General features: G+C 42.7%; 1 long non-coding RNA gene across 1 annotated transcript in view; it reads right to left on the reverse strand.

Annotated features, from left to right (window-relative positions):
• The window catches only part of LOC115803216 (uncharacterized), a 36,226-nt gene extending 21,133 nt beyond the window's left edge, over positions 1–15,093 (reverse strand). The window contains exon 1 of the long non-coding RNA XR_016391108.1: positions 15,009–15,093. This is a non-coding gene — a long non-coding RNA (uncharacterized LOC115803216). The remainder of the gene's footprint in view (positions 1–15,008) is intronic.
• Between the last annotated feature and the right edge of the window lie 8,611 nt (positions 15,094–23,704).

A 23,704-nucleotide genomic window follows, 5' to 3' on the forward strand; every position in this document is an offset into this window, starting at 1 on the left:
GTACATGGTGAGGAAGACACAATTCTGTCATGATATCAGATCTTCCTGATTTTGACCTGCACATTCAATAGAATGCCAGTCGAAACCCCAGCAAATTATTTTGGGGGTATCAGCAAATTGATTTTAAAGTTTATATGAAAAGACAGAAGACCAAAAACTAACCTAACATTGAAGGAGAAAAACAAAGTTGGAACACTGACACCACCCAACTTTAATACTTAAAGTTACCATAAAGCTACAGTGATCAAGACACTGTGGTATTAACAAAAGAACAGACAAACAGTTTAATAGAACAGAATAGAAAGCACAGAAAGAGAGTCATACAAATATACTGGACTGATCTCTGACAAAGGCACACAGGCAATTCAATGAGGAAACAACAGTCTTTTGAACAAATGGTGTTGGAACAACTGGACAGCCACAAGCAAAATAATGAATTTAGAGGCAGATATTACACCCTTCATAAAAATCAACTGAAAGTGCATCATAGACTTAAATGTAAAATATAAAACTCCTAGAAGAAAACATAAGAGAAAGTCTAGATGACTCTGGGTTTGGAGATGACATTTTAGGTGCAGTGCCAAAGCCATGATTCATGTCAGAAAAAAATGGATAAATTGGACTTCATTAAAATTTAAGGTACTTCCCTGGTGGTCCAGTGGTAAAGAATCCGCCTTACAATGCAGGGGACTCAGGTTCGATCCCTGGTCAGGGAACTAAGATCCCACATGCCACAACTAAGCCCCTCGGGCCACAACTACTGAGATTGCGTGCCTCAACTAGCGAGCCTGTGTGCTGTAAACTACACAGCCCACACGCCCTGGAGCTTGCACGCCACAACTAAAGAAGAGAAAACCTGCACGCCACAACTAGAGAGAAGCCCATGCACCACAACGAAGAGCCCGCACGCCGCAACAAAAGATCCTGCACGCCTCAACAAAGATCCCGCATGCCGCAACTAAGACCTGACACAGCCAAAAATAAATAATAATAAATCTTAAAAGAAATTTTAAAAGTTCAACCCAATTAAAAATGCACAAACTATCTGAGCAGACACTTGACCAAAGACATACAGATGGCAAAGATCCAACATGTCATAAGGGAACTGCAAATTAAAAGACCTGTTAGCACGGCTAAAACACAGAACGCTGACAACACCAAACGTAAACAAGGATATGGGACAACAGGTGCTCTCGCTCACTCCTGCTGGGAATGTAAAATGATACAGCCAGTTTGAGACACTGAAGCTACTTTTCTCCACTGGGGAGGTGAGGCTCAGTTCATTATCTTTCCAAAACGCAAGCCTGCTCAGGCACCCACAGCTGGTGCTGAAGTCCACTGGGGTCTCACTCTAGCAGAAAAACCATCACAATCACCACAGACACCATAACCTGCATGATGGTTTTGCTTCTGTGGCAACAGTGCTCACTCCTTCAGAGAAACTTGTCTGACTTAAAAGAGACTTTATGGGACTCTGGAATATGGGGACCGCCTGCTACATGAATGCAGCACTGCAAAATCTGACATATACGCCGTCTCTTGGCAACTCTACACCGACTCAGGGGTACTCTCAGATTTGTCGGCATTAAGGATTCTGCATCCTATGTACTAGGCAAGCCATCATCATTGTGATGTTATCAAGCCATCACACCCGTGAGTTGCTGGCTTCCATACACACAAGCAGGAAGATGTCCATGAATTTCTGATGTTCACTGTCAAAGCCATGCAGAAGGCACGTTTGCAAGGTGACAAGTAGTTACAGTGTCACTTCAAGGGCACCACCCTAACACGACCAATATTTGGAGGGTGCTGGAGACCTTAAATCAAGTGTCTCCATTGCAAGGGCATTTTAAACACCTTTGACCCTTACTTGAACATTAAGCTGGATATCAAGGTAGCTCAGAGTGAGAGCCAAGCTTTAGGATAGTCGATGAAGCCCAAAGAGCTGGACCACGAAAACTCCTGTCATTGTAGTGTTTGTCTAAAGAAGGTGCCTACTGCCAATGTTTACTTTGCACACTCCCTCTAAGGTCCTCATCCTTGTACTGAAACAGTTCACAGGTGACAAAATTGCTGGGTAACCATATCCCGAGTGTCTTGACGTGCAAATCTTCCTGTCTCAGCAGAACGCAGGACAACTTGTCTGTTTACTCTAGGCTGTGCGGGTCTATGCCACTTTGAGTTGTCTCAATGGACATTACTTCTGATATGTAAAAACTGGGAGAAAAAAAGAGTGGGATGATGGATGATCTAAGGTAGCCACCTGTGACATGACTTCTTTCCTGAGCCAAACTGCCTATGTCCTCTTTAACACTCAGAAGAGCGAACTGGAAAGAAAGAGTGGGAGTCTGGCAATAGGTAGGGAATCAACAGCCCTTGGGCTGATGACACAGCCATGGGAGCAGATTTAGGAAGCCCTGAAGGAGATGCCTACATCCAAGTTCCTGAGTCACAGGAGAATCTGGAAGAAACACCAACCAAAGGAGTCACCTTAGACCAGGGGAAATTTCTCCAAGAACAAAACTGACCGAAGCCTGAATTCAACCTCAGGAAAACAGAATTCACCCCGGGGCGCTGCAGTGCAGTTGTGATTCAGCAGTCAAAATAAAGAGGTGGGATGAGAAGAATCTCCAGAGCAGGAAAACTACCTGCTGAACGTTTCATTCAGGGACACCCCAGCTCAGACGGAGAACAGCAGCAAACTCCCTTGTCTGGGGCAGAGTGCCAGAGGTACCAAGAGAAAAAACAGGAAGGGTGAGGAGCCTGTGCATGTATTCCAGTTATCTTGGTACAAGTGTTGAGGGCGCACATGTGCAATGAGCACATACACATAGTCACTCTGGGGTGAAGAAACAAAGGTGAGGCTCAGTGACGTGTACACTGGTGCCACTGTGTAATAGTGACGGATCCAGAGCCGAGGCCTTAGAAGGGAAACTGTGCCTCGATGCCCTGAAACATGTGTGGGATACGTGTGAATCGTCTTAACAACTTTGCATATTTGATTTCGGAGGTTTTCTAGTGGGATTGGGTGTTGTACATATGCTGATAAGTTGTCAAAAGAGGTCTCAGGGTGAGTTCTCAGGGAATACCGGGCTGAGCAATTAAGTATTTGGAGGGATTCTTAGTATAGATTTTGTGGTTTGTGGGCGGCATAGATGGGATAAGCGTATGAGAGCTAAGTATGAGAACTGAGGTATTTTTTGCACATCACCTTGCCTTCGTCAGATATGGGATTTTGTATTTGAGCTTATGTTTTGTAAAATTCAGAGATATGGGGAATGTGTGTTGGCGTTCTATGTGTGAAGATTCAAAAACTTTTGGGGTTATAGAGACAGCAGGGAAAGTTTTATTTGAAAATGGGGGTAGAAGGCACTTTGCCTTAATGGTGGAGCTTTTTATGGAGACATGTAAATGCTCTAGGAATAGTTTTTTTTTCCTGTATTTTGGCTGCATAGTATTAATATCTTACAGAGTTCTCCTGGTTGCCACCTCTATCTTTAAAATTTATGTATCCTCGGGCTTCCCTGGTGGCGCAGTGGTTGAGAGTCCGCCTGCCGATGCAGGGGACACGGGTTCATGCCCTGGTCCGGGAAGATCCCACATGCTGCGGAGCGGCTGGGCCCGTGAGCCATGGCCGCTGAGCCTGTGCGTCTTGGAGCCTGTGCTCCGTCCGCAACGGAAGAGGCCACAACAGTGAGAGGTTCGCGTACCGCAAAAAAAAAAAAAAAGTTATGTATCCTCTTTCCCTAAAACAATGATCTTTCCATGCAATAAATAGAAAGCTCGTATGAAACTGAAACTAAATTATAAATAGCAAATGTCCAAATCCATAAAGATATAAATACAGGGAAAACTAACTAAATGCTATATGCTATGTTTACTTGCTTCAGTTCATTAAAATAGAAGTTATATAAGAACTTCCTGAAAACTCAATTAATTTTTTTATATATAGTGGGGCACAGAGGAATTCAGAAACATTTACAGCACAAAATGACAATGTCACCAGTTTTCAACATTTCCTAACAGATACACTTACATGTTAGAACATGTTGGCTTGGGAAAACTGAGTATTTAAAACAATGGGGTATTGGAAAAACAGCGACAAACATCCAAAAGAGCAAAAAGGAACAGTAAAAATTACAAGCATACAAGCGATATATATAGAACAAAAAAGAGGATGTCACAGAAGCTGTTCTTGAAAAGATTTATAACCTGAATTCACATGGGGCACATCATGTAAAAGAGTAATACTAGAAACAAAACACAGACGAAAAAAGGGGCAAATAATTATGGACAAAGCAGATATGGGAATTACTTTCAATTATATGAATAATTCCAAGACAATGACACTAAAAAACACAAATTCTGAGCCTGTTCCCCAGTGTTTGTGGGAACTGACTTTATAAAGATAAGCCCGCTGTCACTGAAAGGCAGCATCTTCCCAAAGAAACCCTCCTAAACACACAGGCCCGGCCGTGTGCGTTAGTGTGCATGTGGGATGGGAGCCAAGGGTCAGATAGTAAACTTCCACATGGGGACTGTATTTGTTGGATGTACAGTGGCTTTTTTCTTATGGTTCATACTTGTACGCATTACTTGCATCTTATCTGAGAGTATCAAATAAACAATAAAAGTGATGTCATTTTGAGAAATCATTTTGAAAAAAATAGAAGATGTCACAAAGGACACTATATTAGTTTCCTAGGGTTCCCATAACAAATTACCACAAACTTGGGAGCTTAAAACAAGAGTAATTTATTCTCTCAAAGCCCCCAAAAATGTGCTGGCAGGGCCACATTCCCTCCACAGACTCTGGGGACCGCCCCCGCCCCCCGCCCTCCAGCTTCTGGCAGCTCCTGGCCTCTGCTGGCTCATCTCAGCCTCCGTCACCATGTGGCCTCTTTCCCTGCGGCTCACACTCCCTCTCATCTCTGACAAAGATACCACTCACTGGACTTAGGGTCCACAATAAATTAAGGAAACAACTTGAGATCTTTTTTTAACATCTTTATTGGAGTATAATTGCTTTACAAGGTTGTGTTAGTTTCTGCTGTATAACAAAGTGAATCAGCTATACGTATACACATATCTCCATATCCCCTCCCTCTTGCATCTCCCTCCCACCCTCCCTATCCTACCCCTCTAGGTGGTCACAAAGCACCAGGCTGATCGCCCTGTGCTATGCGGCTGCTTCCCACTAGCCATCTATTTTACATTTGGTAGTGTATATATGTCCATGCCACTCTCTCACTTTGTCCCAGCTTACCCTTCCCCCTCCCCGTGTCCTCAAGTCCATTCTCTACATCTGCGTCTTTATTCCTGTCCTGCCCCTAGGTTCTTCATAACCTTTTTTTTTTTTTTTTAGATTCCATATATATGTGTTAGCATACGGTTTTATTTTTCTCTTTCTGACTTACTTCACTCCGTAGGACAGACTCTAGGTCCATCCACCTCACTACAAATAACTCAATTTCATTTCTTTTTATGGCTGAGTAATATTCCATTGTATATATGTGCCACATCTTCTTTATCCATTCATCTGTTGATGGACACTTAGGTTGCTTCCATGTCCTGGCTATTGTAAACAGAGCTGCAATGAACATTGTGGTACATGACTCTTTTTGAATTATGGTTTTCTCAGGGTATATGCCCAGTAGTGGGATTGCTGGGTCATATGGTAATTCTATTTTTAGTTTTTAAGTAACGTCCATACTGTTCTCCATAGTGGCTGTATCAATTTACATTCCCACTAACAGTGCAAAAGGGTTCCCTTCTCTCCACACCCTCTCCAGCATCTATTGCTTGTAGATTTTTTGATGATGACCATTCTGACTGGTGTGAGGTGATACCGCATTGTTCAACTTGAGATCTTTAACTGTATCTGCAGACACTCTATTTCCAAATAAGTTCACATTCACAGATCCCTGGGGTTATGAGTTGGGCTTATCTTTTTGGGGTCACAGATTCAACCCATGACAGACGTCATTTCAGCCTCCGTTGCAGGTGAATGGTGAAACGGCTCAGAAGCACAGTCAGTGACTAAGGCATGGAGAATGTGAATGTATTTTTTGGCCTCTGTGTGTTCAGCACGATGGACAGAGATTTTAAGTTTTTCCTTCCTAAACTTTATGTGCTTCCAGGAACCTTATTCACTACAAATTGCAGTGCTACCAACATGCCTCTTTCTCTAATATGGAATAAAAATCACATCAAGTATAAAATAATTTCCAGCTTCCTTCAAAAATGTTACTTCAGAGCCTGCCTGTTTTGAAACTTGGTCTCTGAATACTGGCCCCTTAAGCCATGAACAGGATTTCAGGTTAAATGTGGATTTCCACAATCCAGGCTAGTGCTGTGCATAAATGGCATGCTTGTGAAGAAAACACTCCCTGAAGCAAGAGAAACTGAATGTTCGTCTATATTGTGGCATAATTTAGTCATCTCTTACCTGGGTGGGATCTTAAGAAAAAAAAAAGTTTTACAAAGAAACGTGAGACCTCCCACATTTACATGGTTTACAATGTAAATTGTGCAGTTTAAACTGTTACAGTGTATGAACCACATTTTGGTAGATGTACACACATCTAATTAACACCTCCACATGGATTCAGAAAATTACAGAGGCTCTGGGGTTCAGGGGCTACCCCTCCAGCCTTTCTTGCCAGGCACAAGCAGTTGCTGTTCCTCACTTAGGACATGTTCAGGGTCTCAGGCAGAACGAGCATGTCCTCCCACCGCCATCCCTGCTCACGTGGACTGTTTCCAGCCTCTGACAATTCCCACATGCTCTTCCCTAGAAGTTACTGGGAGGTACTGTGGGGACCCTCTGTCAGCCTCTTTAGTAAATCAGAAGCTCTCTGGGGGGCAGAGAATTTCATGCAATGTTTTATAACAAGAATGATAAATAATAACAGTGGTAATAACTTCAATACTGATGATTAACAAGAACAATGACAATGAGGTTGAGGATGATAATAAGCCCAAGGAGATGGTAGAAAAGATAAAGACTTCTAAGAGTCGCTGACCACGTGACCATATCAGCACTCATGGGTGGAGTGGAGCCACACCAAGGTCTGTACGGTGAGGCATGTTCCCTGAGGACAAGAACAAGTAGGAGGATGGAAAAGAAAACTACCGGGAAGAGGTCCTGGATACACACGGGGCTCCCGCGTGCTGACTGGGACTGGAGGACTCTGGGGTGGAGGGAAGGAGACCTAGCTCCTTCTGTGGGCCTCACAGCCTCCTCTCCTCTGAGCCTGGACATGTACTCCACTCACCCAACATACCATCCACCTTCCGGTCCTCCTAGAAGCCTAGACAGGGAAATTCCAAGCCTGTACCTTGTAGCTTGCATTTCCAAACCTTAATCTCTCCAGGCTTTTATGGGGATCTGGAGCTGATGACAGTCAAGCAGCCCCTATTCCCACCATACAGTGTACCCCAGAATTCACTGAGGTGAAACACACTTCTCTTCAGCCAGGACACTGGTTACGGGATTCTCCGACTGCTAAACAGAGGAAACCAAGGGGTGGCTTGGAGAGGGCTTCATGGCCATCTTTATGCCCAATGCACAGCACACTAAGAAAGCACAGCGTGCCTGCTCCGCACAGAGTCAACGCACCCTCCCGCACCCCGCCGACTACATGCCACAGCGCAGCCCCTTCTCCATTCCTCGTCCCTATTCCTGTTCATCTCTCAATTGTGAGCAATTCTGAACCTCTTCTGGGGTATAGGGACCAGAGGGTCAAGGAACAGTTATCCTTCAGGAACGACATCTGAGGCGCAGGCCCTCTCTCTCCGTCGCTCCAGATTGTGCTGGGTCTGGGACGTCCAGAAGAGCTCACATGACCAGGCACCACTTCCCCAGGCTTGGAAATGATTTCATCTGAAACATGCCTGCCTGAGCTGTCTCATAACAAGTGCTCAACCAGTGTCGGCAGTTGTTCTTCCTACTGGATCCACACAACCTCCATGGGCATCTTCATCATTCACGTGACCACCATCATCCTGGAGGGCAGGGGCCCCCAAGGCCAGAAGAATACTGAACCCAGATGGCTCAGGAGTCAAGGGCCCAGAGTCTGGACTCAGCCTGCCTGGATTCCAGCCAGGATCCCCACATGCTGGGCGATGCACAAACGGAGATGGCCCTTGTCCTCACAGGGTTGTTAAGGGGTGGAAATGGTTTCGTGAGTGTAAAGTGCTGAAACCTGGAAGATTATGAGTCATGGCTGTTCTTATTTACATATGGGGTGACAAGGGCAGTTTGCAGGTGATAAGTGAGCAGAAGGGCAAGAGTTCAAGGTGAACCCATCTCCACAGATCCCTAAGACCATTTCGTTACCCCTGTTGCCTTCTGTGGGGGTGGGTCTCTCCATTTGAACCTGTCTTAAGTTGCCTGACTAGATGTATCACCTAGAGAAGCAGTGTCAGAAAATAACACCAAACTGTTAAGATAAAGAAAGCAAAGCAAATAAAAAATTGCCTTACATTTTACAAAAAATGTGCTGAGAATTCCATGCTACAATCTCTTGGGCACAATTAAAGTAGCCAGAACACAATCGAAAGGGAGACAAGAAGATCCCAACAATAGCCCCAGACTTCGGGGCTCTTGACTCACACCAACCATAATCCCCACAGGTTAGGAATCCTTGGGAAATGTGGAAATGAGAAATATCACCCAGCAGTCACTCCCCTCTGGTCTGGGGTGGATACCAGCAGCCTGCATATTTTCAAGAAGTTGCTTTAGGCCAAAACTGCCCCCAGGATACCACCCCTCATGTTACTCTCATGATTATGGTATGTTACAAGGCAAAAGAGATCTGGCAGATGTGATTAAGGTCACTGTCGGTTGAACTTGAAAGATTATGCAGTTAGATCTAATCTAATTACAAGAACCCTTAAAAGCAGCTTTCTCTGGGCTTCCCTGGTGGTGCAGTGGTTAAGAATCTGCCTGCCAATGCAGGGGACACGGGTTCGAGCCCTGGTCCGGGAAGAACCCACATGCTGCGGACCAACCAAGCCCGTGCGCCACAACTACTGAGCCTGTGCTCTAGAGCCTGCGAGTCACAACTACTGAAGCCTGTGCGCCTAGAGCCCGTGCTCCGCAACAAGAGAAGCCACTGCAATGAGAAGCCCGTGCACCGCAACTAGAGAAAGCCCACGCGCAGCAACAAAGACCCAACACAGCCATAAATAAAATTAATTAATTAAAAAAAAAAGAAGCTTTCTCTGGATGGAAGTAGAAGGGGAAGAAAGGGAGATTCCAAATGAGAGATGGACATGTCCTTAGATGGAATGTTAAACCAAGACATACCCAGGTGAAAAGTCTGGGCAAGTAAAAGCAACTTTCTCAGCTTGGAATGGTCAAGGAAGACTCTTGTAAGGGTATATTTTTTATTATAACATGATGGAAGGAGTAAAGGAAGTTAGGAACACAAAGGTTTTTTTGTTTTTGTTCTTTTTTGCAACAATTAGTGTATTTTACTGTATTTAAATTATACCTCAATAAAGTGCTACTAGCATAAAACCAAAAACCTGTACTTATTTATAATTTTTATTTAAAAAAAATTTTACTGGAGTATAGTTGATTTACAATGTTGTGTTAGTTTCAGGTGTACAGCAAAGTGAATCAGTTATACAGATACATATATCCACTCTTTTTTAGACTCTTTTTCCATATAAGCCATTACAGAGTATTGAGTTCCCTGTGCTATATAGTAGGGCCTTATTAGTTACCTATTTTATATATAGTAGTGTGTATATGTCAATCCCAGTCTCCCAATTTATCCCTCCCTCCCTTACCCGCTGGTAACCAGAAGTTTGTTTTCTATATCTGTGACTCTATTTCTGTTTTGTAGATAAATTCATTTGTACCATTTTTAGATTCCACATATAAGCAATATCATATGGTATTTGTCTTTCTCTGTCTGACTTACTTCACTCAGTATGACAATCTCTAGGTCCATCCATGTTGCTGCAAATGACATTATTTCATTCTTTTTTATGGCTGAGTAAATATTCCATTGAATAGATGTACCACAAGGGATTTTTTTTTAAGATTTGGTGAAGAAAACTTCCAAAGAGATGGACTTTAATTTCTTTATGAAGTGGGGTCCAGCACATTTATTGAGTGAGTTAGGACAGAAGGTGGGTGAAGTGGAGAATATTTGAAATAACGTTGTTAGGCATGAAAGAGTTGGATATGCAAACAATGATGCAAGTCAGGGGTCCTAGAACTACAGACCGTGTGCAAATCTTACTTGCTGCACCGTAACAGTTCTAGGTTAAGAGGTGTCTTCAGGTTCTTCGATTTTGAAAAATACCAAAAGAAGAACATTCATGATGTGTAAAAATTATATATGAAATTCTAATCCTTTTCCCATGTCCTTGTCCACTGGAATACAACCACACTCATTTGTTTATGTTTGGTTGATGGCTGCTTTTGTACAGCTATGGAAAAAACGAGAACTTGTCACAAAGACACCTGCAAAGCATAAAATATTTAATATCTGACCACTTACAGAAAAAGTTTGACTACAGAAAAGATCTGGGTGTTAGCTCCAAAAAGCAAGGAACTCTATTTTTCACACTGATGTATTCTAACAGTACAAAGAAGACACTTAGGGCTTCCCTGGTGGCACAGTGGTTAAGAATCCACCTGCCAATGCAGAGGACACAGGTTTGAGCCCTGGTCCAGGAAGATCCCACGTGCCGCGGAGCAACTAAGCCCGCATGCCACAACTACTGAGCCTGTGCTCTAGAGCCCACAAGCCACAACTACTGAGCCCACATGCCACAACTACTGAAGCTCACGTGCCTAGAGCCCGTGCACCGCACACAACTACTGAAGCCCACGTGCAGAGAAGCCTGCGCACCGCAATGAACAGTAGCCCCTGCTCACTGCAACTAGAGAAAGCCTGCGCACAGCAACGAAGACCCGACGCAGCCAAATAAAATAAATAAATTAAACAAACAAACAAAAAACAAAGAAGACACTTAGCATGTTTATGTGGAATTAGTGAATGACTTCTATGCAGTTTGGGGGATGACCATTAGTAGTAGTTACGTTACTAGTTTCAAGCTTATGGTATCATAATACAATATGTGGTGTTATTTTATCCAGTAGAGCTCAATCACTTACTAGAAAGGTCTCAGAGACAGAAAGTAACGATTTCTCCAGGAAGAGCTGATGAAAGGTGAATGGGGTACAGATATATGAGGGTGGTTAAGTGATGGCATAGGAAGACATTAAGTCCAGAGTTTGCTAACAGACAAAGACCAGCCCGTGTCTCACCTGCTGGCTTTGGATCACCGAGATCAAAGCCCTCCAATGGCCCAGGGCTTGGGGATTTGCACACAGAGATGTCTGGACCTCCTGGGCCTAGCAAGAGCAGAGGGCAGAGGGCAGTGTGGTGGTAAGGATCACATGCTGCTGGGGGCTTAATGTTCACGTAGGCAGGGCTGCTACGCTGCAGGAATGTGGGCGTGGCTCAGGAGTCCTGCCTTCCTGGCAGGGAGCTGCGCCCCATCAGCTAGCTGGCTGCTTTCCAGAAAGCAGGTGGGTTTAGGGCAGTGGGTGAGTGCCTATCGCCCCCACTAGTGTCCCCCAGAAATCCCCCAATTACACCTCTGCCTGACTTCTGATGGTTTGCTTTTCCCTTCTGGCGTGGTCTTCCACCTTCAGGGAACACGTTTCAAGGTAGAGAACTACGTACGACTGCGACTCAAACCACCCCATAAGTACTGATTTGGGCGCTCTGTCACTCATTCAGGGTAGGCTATACTCTATTCTCCCATTTCCTGACATTATTATTTATCATTGTTGCTGTTGTTGTTATAAGACATTAAATAACATTTCTCTATCCAGTCACGGTCTGATTTACCGGCTAGGATGACTATTTCCAACATATACACACACACACAGGTTTCCTGCTCTACCACAGTACCTCCTGATGGCATTTTCCCCGACGAGTGCCTGGAAATTTTCAAGTCCCCTTCCAGGTGCTCAGACCTGCAATTTCTACAGGGGAGTTTGAAAAGGGCATCCTGTCCTGCCTGAGCCCCTGGAAAATATTCTAAGTTATCTGGGGCCCAGCAAGGGCCCGTGGCTGCCCGAAGTTACTTGGAGGCCATCTTTGGGTCACAAGAGTCACTTCAAATTTCCTGAGACCTCTCAGGGCCAACAAACCACCAAGGCAAGTTCAGAAGTCTTGAAAGAAGTCCTCACCTGTGCAGAAATTTCTAAGTACACCCTAGAACCAGGGAACCATTAATACCACACCAGGTCACAGCCTCACAGCCAGGAAACTCTGAGGATGCCGAGGGAACAATCTGATGGCCCATGAACGCTCTAAACAAAAAGTACAAGCCCAAATGTCTGACCTGAAGGTGGCCAGCAGAAAGTGCAGCAAGGCGGTCAGCAATGAGAGAGTGCTGCGGCCTTAATATTTGGTGTAGGTGGAGCTTTGGAGGGAAGTAAAGATGGATCCTGAGTCCAGCTTCCCTGGAGGAAACATACACACAAACATATTTAAATGAACGAAAAATAAGAGTTGTCTCTGAATGACAAATTGTTTTCCAAATGAATTTTCATGCCCTATAATTTTTGCTAATTTCTATTTCAGCATTTTTTTAAAAGAAAGAAGAAAAATGAGTATTCCTCCTATGAGTTGGATTACACAAAAAAATCAATATGACCATCTATTCTAGAACATCCTTCATATAAGCAAAACTTATAATAAATATATAACGTACCATTTGGAAACCATATCGCAATTAAATAAAATCCATACAAGTAGTTTTCTACATTTAATTTGATAGTTTCCATGTATCACTTGGCCTAGTTGACAGAAACCATGAGCTCTATGAAAGTGAGTTCCTGCTGCCCCTAAATGCGTCTCTTTCTAAGGCTGCTGCCAAATAAGGTATGACTACTGTCTAACAAGGTGTGCAGGACTCCTTACACAGTATGAACTTAGATTGTTTAGGCCAACTGTTGCTCTTTTGTAATTTCAAACAAAATATTACACAATTCATAGATACCATTTCTTGAAGAGAAGCCTTATAAATTTCACATTTTAATTTTCATTCTAAAAATATCGAAACAAGCTCAGTGAAACTGTACCATATGAAAAACATTTGAAGAGGAAAAATGGACACTGCATATCTCTAGCAAAAATTAAACACCAAACTATGATATTTACTCACTCTCTTTCACTCTGTCTTTCCAAGTGCATCAGACCACCTCCCTCCTCTATTTAAACCTCTTTTTCCAGTGGGACACGGGAAAAGTAAAAACACCAGGCAGGGCATTTTGGCCCGTAAGAGCCACCGGAAAAAAAAAAAGTTTGTCAAGCCAGGAACTGCTTTTGTTAACATGGAACATCAGTGAACTTCATCTATCTCCTGCCTGGCACTCTTAAGATTTTCTAAGTGGCCCTGAGGACCCAAGAGCCACTAGTGTCTGCCTGGAAAGAATGGAGAGGGTGCCTATGCCAGTTAACCTTGCTGCAGAATTTTCTAGGTCAGTTCAGGAGCCTGGGAAATGCCACTACCCAAATGCAGTCTCATGGAAAGCATTCTAGGCCTGCTTGGAAATGTTCTAAGTCCCCTCAGATACCCAGGAAAGGCTGGTGCTGGACTGGAAGGCACTAAGGGGGGCACACACTGAGAAATGACAAATTCTTTAAGTTCTCAGGGGACCCAGGGAAAGACTTGTACCTGTCCCCCTTGGTGGCTAGGAGCGGCAAGGATGACTGGATCCTTGAACATTTGTAGAGGAAAGACAAAAGGAACCTGAAGAGAACATTCACTTAGTTGGAAACCTTAGCTCAAGACCAACTAAGTCAAAAGATCATATAAGCAAAGAAAGGAAGCTGTTATATACTAGAATGATTAACTAGGTTTGACTGTTAATAAAAACATTACCAACATCCTTACCAAGAACAGGTTAAAATAGTGTAAAGTACCAAATAATATTTTCAATATGTAATAAAGACTGGAAAAGCATTGAGGCCGCTAACCAAACCTGAGACCATACATTTCAAAAGGAAAATAATGTGGAAACTAGAAAGCCATCTAATGAATGGGATGGGACCCACCCTCCTGTTGCCCCTACTGTTGCTATTGATCAGGGCCCTCTCCTCCTACTCTGCCCTCCTCCATCTCTCTGATTCCACTGTTGTCTATTTTCATTGATCGCACTGCTTCTTGCTTAGCTCACTCTCTCCCACTCTTACTGTTTTGCCAAGTCCACAGGATCCACCCACTCTCCATCCTCTACTTTGCAGTCTTTTTCCTCACTCTCCCTTGCTAGCTGTCTCCCTGGCTCTCCCTCTTTGTCCCTTTTTCCTCAACCCCCCGCCCACTCGACATCCACAGGGGTGGAACAAAGATGCTCTAACCAGAAAAGCACACTTTCCCGTGAGACATCAGGAATGTGGACACACGTTGGTCGGTATCGCCAGCGGATAGGATTTGGGACAGAAAGACACGGGGTGTCACTTCACAGGACTGATCCCCTGCCCCCAGCCCGGCGCTCTAGGGCCTTTCTGAGGCGGTGACCGCGAAGGGCAGAGAGCGGCACGGCCAGGCCGCAGGAGGCCCAGGATGGGCAGGTGGTCTCAGGAGAACACTGGGGTCTGTGGAGTCCCAGGGCCGCGGGAGGGCGCGGCGTCCCGGGCTGCCCCGAGGGGCCAAGAGGGGCGATGCGGGGCGCGAAGGGCGAGAGTCCACGTCGCGAGTGGGGACCTGACACAGCGCGGGTCGGGCCGGGAAAAGGTGAAGAGACCGAAGGCAGAAAGGCCTGACGGGGACGGCCTCGGAGCGATTTTGACCGGAAACGGACGCGGACTCGGACCCGGCAGCCGAACGCCCGGCATCCCGAGTCTCAGGGCGACGCGGGCCGGAGGGGCGAGAACGGGGACCCCCAGAACCTGCGTGTGAAGGATGCGGTCTGGAGGGGGCTGTGGAGCGCGGTTCTGATTCTCAGAGCCAAGGGGCTCACTCACCCGAGGCGACATTCGGTCCCGAAATCCGCTTCCGCGTCGGCAGGAAATTACGCAAGTGGGGCGGGGCCTTAGTCAGGGAGAGGCGGGGCGGAGCAGCGTGGGCGTGGGCGAGGCCTGAGCTTTCCCGCCCAGCTCCCGGCCGTTTCCGGGTCAGCCCCTACCCCGGCCGGACACACCTCCATCCTCAGCGTTTGTGTGCGGTTGATTCGGCTGGTGTCCCGGGAGCCGGGCTGCGTCCTCGGGGCTTCAAGTTAAGTGTTTCGGACAACTCTAGGAACGAGCTTAGAGCTGTGAGCCCTTTCGTGGTAAATGCTGGGATGTTTCCCTGTTAACATGTTGAAAACGGTTTAGGTCGACATCCCTTTTCGCGCCTGGAGACTCGTGTCCTGCGAGTGCCCGGGGCGCGACTCGGCCTCGGGCGGGGACCTCGCTGGGTCCAAGTGGGCCGTGGTGGGATCCCGAACAACGTCTGTGGTTCCTGCTCTTGGAATGGGTTATTCAGTTTAGTAAGGGCTGGAATTGTCTGTGCTGGCGATGGAAACCAGAGCGACCATGATTTCCATTTCTGCTCCCGGTTCACCAGAGACGCCGCCCTGGGCTCAGTATCGGGGACTTCATGGGGCTAGGACCTGGGCTGCGAGGCTGAGGGGCTGAGGCATTGCTTTACAAGAATAAAATATACTGCGTGTGTAGATGTAAATTCTTTTCTCCTTACATTTCACTTGTTCAGTTTCACTCATCTTGAGGTGATTTATGAATGCAAGACCTTTGGGACAAGCGTGGATGCTTATCATTAATTTCTAAATATATTGTAATTTCACATTTTTCTTTTTCTATATCACAGAGCTATGTGAAAGTTTTTAATTTAAAAAATGTGAGATATTTTAATTTCTTTGTTTTCTATTTCTCAATGTTTTATGTCAAGTTAGGATGAGGCTTACAAAAGAGTCAAGTGATATATATCTGCATGTGTAACTCATCCAGCCTCCCAATCACCTTCTCCACCAAGTCTTCTGCATTTAGGTTTATACATAATATGTGCTTGGGAGTCTCCATATCAACTGTAGTGATTCCTCTTGGGTCCATATGGGGTACATATCTCCCTAGGAGAAGCTGAGTCCATGAGATGAGTACCTTATGAGTAAACCAGTCTTTACACCACATATCTGAGTCTCTGTTTCCTTGGCTGGGGATTAGATCTAATGAAAGCTGAGAAGTTAAAAGAAGTGACATTGCACTGAAGAATAATTTCTTCAGTTTATGTTTTCATTGTCATTATTACTATTTAAAGAAGAGTTTCCAGGGATTCCTTAGAAAAACTACCTCACTAAAGAACTAGTCCCTTTTTTCAGGAGGAAATATAGTCCTATGTAAGCAGTGTATATTTTAATGGAGATTATTCCTAAACTACTCTCCTCGAGTTTATACACTATTTCAACATAATCATGTGAATTTTTATTTGTACATGGGCTGTTTTTGTGGGTGAATCTTTGAACATCACCTAAAAGATTGTATGAGTGATACATTATTTTTGCCCACCACCTCCAATGGTCCTCAAACTTTGCTGCACATTAACATTATCTGGAGAGTGTTAAGCCTTATGCCAGCCTCACCAAAATATGTATCTATGGGAGTAGGACTCAGGCATCAGAAAAGCAGCCTTGGAGCATGCATGGCACAGACTTCTTCCTCTCCCCCTGATAATCATCAGTCTAACCAACTTATCAATAAGGGTTGTTCCTTCTATGGAGAGCGTTCTCTGTCTCCCTCCTCTATTACCCAGCACCGGTTTCCAGGCTAATTCCTACTCTTCATCAATCTGGTAATTTTTAGATAATTCTTCCTCAGACAGGCTTTTTTATGCCGTCCTCACCAAAATATAAAGTATCATCTAGTAACTTATACTTTAAGGTATATTTCATATACTAACGCAGTTTATAATTTAATAGTAATTTATTTAGGCTTTAAATATAATTTTCCAAAACAATTATATCTATTGGAACTTCTACTACATTTGTTAATCAACACACCAATCCTGGTGACTCCAAATTCCTCACTACTCAGTGGCTGCATCTGACAAACACATGACTAGGATATTGATACTGGTTTAAATACAGCCAACTCCCAGAAACTTTCATATATATCTGGAAATCCTGCCAACAAAAGTATCCTTCCAGCTCCATAAGCACTTCAAACCTTATTCATCACACACACACTGAGACGCACATGCACACACACACACACACCACACACACACACACACACACACTTTTACTAGTCTCCACAGAAGGGATTGACCTCTACTACACTGATAAATTAGATCGTTTGAGAAACTGTAAGTCATACCTCAGATGACTGCCTGGAAGTCTACAGTTATCCCTGCGTTCATACCCATCCATTACTACTGCTCTCCTGTAAATTGAAGTGTCCTCTCTACCCTGGGACATTCCAATTTCTCCAATTAAGTCCTTGTCTTTCTTGCTATCTTAGGAACTTTATGCTATTGCTTCTATATTAAATCTACTTTACCAGACATATGTCCTGTTCTCCTTGATCTCTCTACTCAATATTAAACTAAGAGTCTTCCACTTTGGAACAAAATCTTCATCTGAACCTATCTTCTCTCTAGTTTCTGCTCTGCTGTTCCTTCCCAATCAAACTGAAAGCTGAAAGTGTTGTTACCATTTCCTTACATTTCCTCATGCTTTGACTTACTAAAATCACCAACGATAAACCAATAAATTTATTGCTGGCACCATGCATGTTATTCCCATCTAACAGATGTGTCTCGAGCTTTCTGAAACCATGTTCATGTCATTTGATAGATAGGTAAATGTCTTGGTCATCCCAGGCTGCTATAACAAAATACCACAGACTTGGTAGCTTAAACAACACACATTTATTTCTCATAGTTCTGGAGGCTGAAAAGTACAAGGTCAAGGTGTCAGCAGATTTGGTTCCTGGTGATGGACCTGTTCTTGGTTTGCAGAAGGCTGCCTTCTCACTGTGTCTTGACATGGTAAAAAGAAAGAGCTGTGGTCCATTACGGAAAATCCCAAAGAAACTTTTTGGCCAACCCAATATTTGAAAGTATTGGTGAACTTGAAATTTTCACCAAAATTAAATGTGTTTCATGGAAAAATGATATATCACAAAAAAGTAGATTTAACACACCTCCTTGTACCTAAAGTTCAGAAAATAAGGAAAACAGAAATTGTATTAAACATTACTTTCTGCTTAAGAGATTTAAACATATTTGCTTAATTAATCCTCATAAAAACCCTGCTGATTTTGGTTTATTTACTATTATCGACTGAACATCTGTTTCCCCCCCCCACCCTCCCCCAAGCAAATTCATATGTTGAAGCCCTAATCCCCCATATAATGGTATTTGGAGGTGGGGCCTATAGGAGGTAATTAGGTTTAGATGAGGTCATGAGAGTGGGTCTCCCACGAAGGGATTGGTGTCATTGTAAGAAAAAAGGAACAATGAAGTTTTCACTCACAGATGCACACTGACCCAAGATGTCTTAATTCATGCTGAAGAGAAACCTTTTAAATGTAATGAATGTGGGAAACACTTTAGCCAAAACTCTCATCTTCATTTCCACAAAATAACTCACACAGGAGAGAATCCATATGTCTGTAATCAGTGTGGAAGGGCCTTCAGTCATTCTTCATCTTTAAATAGATATAGGAGAATTCATACTGGAGAGAAGCCATATGAATATCATCTATGTGGGAAAGCCTTTGTTCAGAGCACTTGCCTTAGGCGACATGAGAGAATTCACTGTAGAGAGAAGCCATTTGGATGCCATCTCTGTGGGAAAGTCTTTATTCAAAGCTGTTGTCTTAGAGAATATGAGAGAACTCATACTGGAGAAAAATCATTTGGATGTCATTTGTATGAGAAAGCCTTTGTTACAAGCTCTTGCTTTAGAAGACATGAGAGAACTCACTCTGTAAATGTTATGAACGTTGAAGAGTCTTCAGCCACAGCTCTAAACTGAAACAAATCAGAACGCTACATGGGAGAAATTCTAAGACTATATTCATTATGGAAATACCTTCATTTATAATTTATCCTTAAACAACATGAGTGAAATCCACTTGGAGGAGCCCTATATTTATAATCAAGGTGGAAGAGACTTAAGCTGATTTCTAGTTGTGGGGTGCACAAAACTCACTATGAATATTATTCTAATTTCCCTAAAATGGGAAATTAGACAGGAAACTCTTTACCTGGAGAAGTGCATGCTAGGGTAATAACAGAAAATTAGTGCTGGAGAGCATATTCAGTGTAATATGCCTGGAAGAAACTTTTACTTGAAGAGATACTATTGTAGATGTAAGATTCCACACTATGTACAAAACACTTTCACTGTAATGAATTAAAGGATGTCTTCAATGATTTTTAATTCCTTAGTTAACATTCAATTTCAAACACTGTATATACCAGTGCTAAAAATCAAATGAAAGATTGGAGTTTGCATCAGAAATCCCTGACTGGGAAAAACACCTATCAATATTTTTGCCATACAATTTAGACATTAATTTATAATATTGCCCAATGGCCTATTATTACAAAAATGTAGGATAAATATCCAGGATTGTGACATCATCTGGGAATTCCGAATGCAGAATTTTGTAACAATAAGCAATAATTTTTTTAATGAATTAAAGTTGTTGCTGAAAAAACTACCATGTTGGTCAGTTTCAACTTTTCATGCAGCAATAATCATAATCATGATGAATAAATTCAACCAGAAAGTAACTTTGAATATTAACTGGAAAACGTAGAACACAGGATGATGTGTTATTACTATACTGTTAATATATACATACATCACAATGATGAATTAAAGGTCAATAAATAATTTGTGAATGAAGTCTGCTGGTGCATAACATTTCTTTTAAAAATACCGTTATTGAGACAAAGAAAGGCATAACATTATGATAAAGGGGTCAATTCAAAAAGAGGATAGAATGGCTGTACATATTTATGCACCCAACACAGGAGCACCTCAGTAAAATAAAGCAAATATTAAGAGACCTAAAGAGTGAAATACACATCAATATAATAACAGTAGCCGACTTTAATGCCCCACTTTCATCAATGGATAAAACATGTAGACAGAGTCAAAAAGAAAATCGTGGCCTTAAATGAAACATTAGGCCAGGTGGATTTGATAGATTTGTACAGAACATTTCATCCAAATGCAACAGAATACACATTCTTCTAAAGGGCATGTGGAACTTTCTCAAGAATAAACCATATTTTGGTACACAAGTTTCAATAAATTTAAGAAGACTGGAAAAGATGCTTGTTATAATTTCAATCACAATGGTATGAAACTAGAAATAAACTACCAGAAGAAAGCTGGAAAAGTTACAAATGTGTGGAAACTGAACAATATGATACTGAACAGCTACTGGGTCAATGAAGAAACCAAAGGAGAAATCAAAAATTACTGGAAGACACAAATGAAAATATGACATATTAAAATCTATGCAATGCAGCAAAAGCTATAGTAAGAGGGAAGTTTATAGCAATACAAACTAGAAAGGAATTAGGAAAAGAACAAATGAAACCCAAGGTTAGTAGAAGAAAAGAGATAAACATCAGTGGGAAAATAAATGAAATAGAGACTAAAAAGACAATAGAAAAGATCAATGAAACCAAAAGCTGGTTCTTTGAATAATATAAATAGTATAATAATGTAAATAGTATTGACAAACCTGTAGCTAGATTCACCAAGAAAAAACGAGGTCTCAGTTGATACCACAGAAAAGACCGTGAGATTGCTTTGAACAATTATACTCCATCAAATTGGACACCCTAGAAGAAATGGGCAAATTTCTAGCAACATACAACCTACCATCACTAACTCGAAGAAACAAAATCTGAACAGATTGATTACTAGTAAGGAGATTGAATCAGTAATCAAAAACCTCCCAACAAACAAAAGTCCAGGACCAGAAGGTCCTAATGAAGTCTACAACACATTTAAAGGAGAATTAATACGAATCCTCAAACTCTACAAAAAAATAGAAGAGGAGGGAACACTTCTAAACTCATTTTACCCGCTAGCGCTACCCTGATAGCAAAAACCAGACAAGTACTGATTAATATAGATGCAAAAATCTTCAACAAAATATTAGCAAGTCAATTTCATCAATACATTAAAAAGACATATACCATGATCAAGTGGGATTTATTCCAGTGATGCAAGGATGTTTCAACATCCACAAAATCAATGTGATAGGCCACATTAACAAACTGAAGAACAAAACCCATATGATTAGTAGATGCAGAAAAGCATTTAAAAAGATTGAACACCAATTTATGATAAAAACTCAATATGGGTACAGAAAGAATACACCTCAACATAATAAAGGCCATATATAACAAGCCCACAGTTAATATCATACTCAATGGTGAAAAGCTGAAAGCTTTTAAGATCAGGAACAGACAAGAGTGCCCACTCTCACCACTTTTATTCAGTGTAGTATTGGAAGTCCTAGCCAGAGCAATTAAGCAAGAAAAAAGGCATCCAACATGGAAAAGAAGTCAAATGTGACTATTTGCAGATGACATATTATATACAGAAAACCCTGAGGACTCAATAAAACTGTTAGAATAAATATATTCAGTAAAGTTGCAGGATACAAAAATCCTTATACAAATATCTGTTCCATTTCTACACATTAACAAACAATAAAAAATAATCCCATTTACAACTAAATCAAAAAGAATGTCTAGAAATAAATTTAACCAAGGTGGTAAAGGACCTAGACAGTGAAAAACTAAGACATTGATGAAAGAAATTGAAAACAAATAAATGGAAATTATTCTGTGCTCAGGGATTGAGAGAATATTTTTCAAAAATGTCCATACAACCCAAAGTAATATGCAAATTCAATTGATTCCTATCAAAACCCCAATGGCTTTCTTTATAAAAACAGAAACAGAACAAACAATCCTAAAATTTGTATGGAACCACAGAAGATCCTGAATAGCCGTAGTAATCTTAAGCTGGAGGCTTGGAACTTGGAACTAGAAGTTTGTACCTTTTCTCCATTTTCCCACCCCATCCCCCGGCAACCACCATTCTATCTCTGCTTCTGTGAGTTTGTCGTTTTCCGTTTAGAACACTATATGAAGGTTAAATTGTGCAACTAGTAGCAGGCCACGAAGAGGAAAAGGCCATAAAATGCAGACTTAGTTGAGCCACAAACACTTTCCAGTAGGAAGTCTGTGTCTGGAGGGGGCTGTGCATGCCTGTCTCACAGGCCTTCATAACAACGGACGGTCTGCAGGTGACTTGGAGGAGTGCTGACAACTGCCCAGGACAACAGGATTTCCACCCTTCCATCCCTCACGATGCCCTGCAGTGCCCAAGGACAACCTACCTTGCACAGGACTCACTCCTCAGGCACCTGGAACAGGTGTTGAGGAGCTGATTCTTCCCTCAGCCTCCTCCCATCTTCCTCTCCTGTTTCTCCCTGGTCTCCTGGTTCTGCCCAGCAGTATTTCAGGCCCAGAAAGGCTGCCCTGGTGTGGGTGTCCACGTGGACATGGGCCCAAGTGGACCCAATGACACCCAGTCCTTTTCAGCTCATGGTAAATTTAGAGCCATGTGTTTACACACTAACTCGTCAGCAACATATATTATTTTATGTTTCCAATTTATTTTAGGGGACACTATGGGTCAAAATACAAAGAGAGTTAAGTCCTACTTATTATGATTGTTTCATTAAGGGAAAAAGTCAAACATTTTTGGAGCCAATTCAAATAAGCAACACGGTAAAAATGTTCTGCGTTTCCTGACCAACTGCTTCCTTGCTTTAATTCAGCCATAAGAAAGAAGGAAGCCTCACCATTTGTGACCACATGGATGGTTCTTTAGTGCATTATTCTAAGTGAAATAAGTCAGACAGAGGAAGATCTCACTTACATGAGGAATCTTTTAAAAATTTAGCTCATAGGGACTTCCCTGGTGGTGCAGTGGTTGGGAATCTGCCTGCCAGTGCAGGGGACGTGGGTTCAAGCCCTGGTCCGGGAGGATCCCACATGCCACGGAGCAACTAAGCCCGTGTGCCACAACTAATGAGCCTGTGCTCTACAGCCCTCGAGCCACAACTACTGAGCCCGAGTGCCACAACTACTGAAGCCCGTGCACCTAGAGCCTGTACTCTGCAACGAGAAGCCACCGCAATAAGCCCGTGCACCGCAAGGAAGAGTAGCCCCCGCTCGCCGCAACTAGAGAAAGCCTGCGTGCAGCAACGAAGACCCAACGCAGCCAAAAATAAATAAATAAATTTAGCTCACAGATAACCAAGAACAGCTGCAGTTGCCAGAGGTGGGGGGTGTGGGGTGCACAAAATGGGTGAAGGGGTTCAAAAGCTACAAACTGTCTGTTATAAAGTAAATAAGTCATGGGGATGTCATGCACAGCATGGTGACTATAGTTATTAAAACTGTGCTGCATCTTTGAAAGTTGCTAAGAGAGTAAGTCTTACAAGTTCTCATCACAAGAAACAAATCTGTGTAACTGTGTGTGGTGATGGATGTTAACTAGATTTATAGTGATCAGTTCACAAAATATACAAACACTGAACCATTATGTTGTACACCTGAAACTAATATCGTGTTCTATGTTAGTTATACCTCAACGAAAAACAAAAAGTAAAGT

This window comes from Delphinapterus leucas, chromosome 21, assembly GCF_059928025.1.
Source record: "Delphinapterus leucas isolate spDelLeu-1000000601 "Yukka" chromosome 21, BTC_Dleu_Yukka2, whole genome shotgun sequence".
NCBI lineage: Eukaryota > Metazoa > Chordata > Mammalia > Artiodactyla > Monodontidae > Delphinapterus > Delphinapterus leucas.